The following is a 4058-nucleotide window of genomic DNA, read 5'->3' as shown; positions in this document are numbered from 1 at the left end:
AAGATTTCTGAATATCTTGTCACTATTGGCTTTCATGTAGCTAATGCAGATTTCTCGTTGTATGTGAGACACAGTGATAGAGGGGTTGTGCTTGTTATCATCTATGTAGATGACCTGATCATTACGGGGGACCATGATGCAGAGATCTTTAATGTAAAGATCTTGCTTAGACAGAAGTTTGAGATGAAGGATCTGGGGAAGCTCAGATATTTCTTGGGCATTGAGGTGATCAGGTCACCACATGGTATTGGATTACTACAGAGACAGTATGGCTTGGACATGTTGTCCAAGTATGGTATGACAGGTTGTAAGCCTATCTCAGTGCCATTGGATCAAAATGGCAAGTTGAGTGCAGATTCAGGAGAGATTTTGGAGGATCCTACTATGTATAGGCGCATAGTAGGAAGCTTGATCTACATGACGATCACCAGGCCAGATTTGAGCTATGCTGTTGGGTTGGTGAGTCAATTTATGCAGGCTCCTCCAAAGTCACATTGTGAGGTCTTCTTTGCATTGTGGACTATTTTATGAAACTGGGACAGAGATATGTGTACATGGGTACACAGATGCTGATTGGGCTGGTAGTATCTCAGATAGAAGATCTACTAGTGGCTTCATGTTTTCTTTGGGGAGTGCTGCTGTGACTTGGAGCGCAAGAAGCAGCCTACGGTTGCTCTATCCAGTACAGAGGCTGAGTACAGAGGTGCTGTTATGGCAGCATGTGAGGTAGCTTGGTTGCAGATTTAGGTCTATCAGTGGATAGACAAGTTGTCATTTTCTGTGACAACATTAGCAGTATATAGTTGGCTAGGAGCCCAGTTTTTCATGCTCGCACACGAAGCATATAGAGGTCCACTACCATTTTGCCAGAGAGAAGGTTTTGGTAGGAGATGTTGACCTTGTTTATGTCAGCACACAGGATCAGGTCACTGACATCTTCACCAAAGCATTGGGTACAGAGAAACTTCGTAGATTCAGGGCTTCGCTTGGTGTACATGAGATGGAGTTGAGCTCGAGGTGGAGTGTTGAGATATCGAGCTCATCTAGTGAGGCCCCACACTGACACCACTGGCATGGTTGGTGAGATCATGGGTGATATACAGCCAGTGGGATGACAGGCTGTGTGACAGCCATTCTAGAGGCATAGTTATAGCGCCAGCTCATTTAGTTGGGGTTCACACTATAGAGAACCCTAGTATGTATTTGGTTGAGTACCTTTTCATATAGTGAGTACTCTTATTTTTGTATATGGTGTGTTGAGTGTTGTGTGAAGAAGAAGAAGATTTTCAGCCTCTCACCTTGTGTGTTCTCTTTTAGGGTTTTGTGAGTGTGTGTGTGCTTGCAAGAGCTCAAGCTCTCTTCTCCCCTGCATCTTTTCAGAAAATGAGAGTAAGAGTAAATTTTTTTTTTTGCATAAACATTAACATCAACTCTCATATGCAAGGGGGTACCCTGGATTGGAGTGCTCAAATGGAGTACCAAATAAGAAGGGAAACTTAATGTGAGGCTATATAAGGCTTTAGAAACACATGAATTAAATATTTTCAACTTGAATGGCTCAAAAAACCAAGTATGCAAAGATTAATTGAGCAAATGAAGAAGTTTTTCTTATTGTGGTATTCTGCAAAAAACATGCGACTGATAATCTCCCTTGTGTAGCCTGTGTGGTTGGTCTTTTTGAGAACCCTTTTAGGGGTTTGAAGTTTTCTTAGAGGTCTATAAAATCCCCCAAAAAATTTCTTAAATGACTCACTCTACAGTGAGTTCTGAACTTTGCAAGCCGGTATGTCGTTTTTTGAAAAGCGTAGAAATCTACGCGCGCGATGATTCTGAGCAATTGAAGAGCCTTAACTATGTGCCCTGATGTGATGAAAAAGCCCCAAGTTTTATATCACCAAAAGCTGAAGTGTGCATAGAGATATAAGCCCACCAAGCAGCGTGTGTGATGTGGGAAGAAGAGCTAGATTAAACTTATGTGATAAAATCTTAATGATCTATTAAAAATATTGTAAAAGGTGATAGTGGAGTGTAATTAAGGTACCAAGTGATAACCTGGCTCTGATACCATGAAGGAAAATGGAAATAATTATGCATTTATGATGGATCAAAGCATATGTATGCCATTACTAGTGGGTGATTAATTAAGAATATGATTAAGCTAATCACACAAGCATGAAGAGGGTATGAATCAAACACATGAACTAATTTTTCATTCCCAAAGGTGAATTTTTATAGGACAAGAGTACATCCTTGAATATAGGAGAGGTGGCTTGATCTTAGGAGAGATGGAGAGGAATGTGGAGAGGTGGAGTGATTGTAGGAGAGGGGGAGTGAATGTAGGTGGGCAATGCCCTCAATTTTTTCCTTGATTCTCTACAGAGGAGGGCGCCCTCTTTTTACCTCTTTGCCTAGATTCTTGTGCCTTTTACAATGCTGAAGTTACATGGATAATAACCTTTGAACCTTGGGCTTTAATCTTGGCTTTATGTTTGGATTATTTCCAATAGAAAAAAGCACTGGTGAGAACGAACAAAATTTAAGCTTGAGGTTTTGCATGCCTAAATGCCCCAATTGGATCTCCATTTCTTTTGGAGTTGGCTATTTTGTTTCCTAGGCTAATTAAACTAACCAAGAGCTAAATTTTTGGGAATAAACAAAGGCTTATCCAAAGCCCTAGCTAAGTCTCCAATCACTCTAAAGGCCACAACCAAGGTGGGAGGTCAATAAATTCCACCCACACTAGATATGAATTTACTAGGCTCTTATTCACATGAAACAATAGATCCCCTACTAGAACAAGGTTGAATGTGGACATTCCAAAAAGCAAGGGGGAATGCGACACAACATTAAGGAGACCTTGAGAAACCACAAGGAATCGAAGGGACTAGACTACTCTTGCATGTAAGATGTCCTCAAGCCAAACTAGTAAATTGTGTTTTGAAGGAATATGTGATACATCTAGTGCAAACGGCGATAAGACCACATGTGGAAAAAACAAACCAGCTTGGTAGCCTACAAACTCTTGAGCAAGCACCACTTTGACTGAATCATGCATGACAGTGAAGGTTTCCCCTCAGCCAACTAGCCCCCTTAGCCAGATCTCTTTGTAAGCCATGATTCAACTCTCCAGTCAGTCTATCTTCTCAATTGGTCTTCACTAGCCATGATTTAGCTCTCTAATTAGTTTATCTTCTCACGTGGTCTTCACTAGCCTAGGCTTTTCTAAAGAGTTGACAGAGGATATAGCCTTCTTTCCATGCACCGCTCCCTCCTGATCCTCCCACTCCATCGATCTCTTTATACATTCTTCTTCATCTTGACTCCTCCTTCCATAACTTCCCCCCTCTCCCACCACCATGCGGATCCCCACTCTCCAACCAATGATCAAAATCAAAACAAACTTTAAATCCTAAGCACCACACATGGTACAATATGTGAGAAATTTCTCCAACCATATATGTCTTCTCTCTCTCTCTCTCTCTCTCTCTCTCTCTCTCTCTCTTATCTTTCAAACTCCATGATAAGTCTTTTTCCCTTGAGACTAAATATAAGGTTATTACTATCTTGTAAGCTATTATTTGACAAAGCCTTTCGGAGTAATTATTTTTTTTTAAATAAGGAAAAGGCACTCTCATATCTTATAATAGGACATTTGCAAAGGCACATGCAAGGAATCTAATTCATCTCATAACAGGATAAAACATATAACAGTAAGAGACATCTTAATAAGGGAGAAAGAAAATATTGAGGAATAGTCAATGTATCACTAAGGGCAATGTATCATTATACTAATAAATGAGGGAATAATAACTGTATCATTATATGTATAATTATCTCACTAAGGATGATGTGGTTGACCATTTTAGCAAGCCTTCAAGTAGTGAGCTCTTCATGAAACATAAAGCTCTTGGTATGAAAGGGATTTCCTTGTGTGGGAGTTTTGATGAGTAAGGGAAGGCTCCTCACACTTTGGGGAGATTTTAATCACTTTTATTTTGTTCAATTTGAATAGGTCATTTGAAGATTTTGATAGAGCAACTTCCCTAGCACAAGTCCGT

Source organism: Cibotium barometz, chromosome 49, assembly GCF_041138505.1.
Source record: "Cibotium barometz isolate CiBa-2024 chromosome 49, ASM4113850v1, whole genome shotgun sequence".
Taxonomy (NCBI): domain Eukaryota; kingdom Viridiplantae; phylum Streptophyta; class Polypodiopsida; order Cyatheales; family Cibotiaceae; genus Cibotium; species Cibotium barometz.
This window is presented reverse-complemented; position numbering follows the sequence as displayed.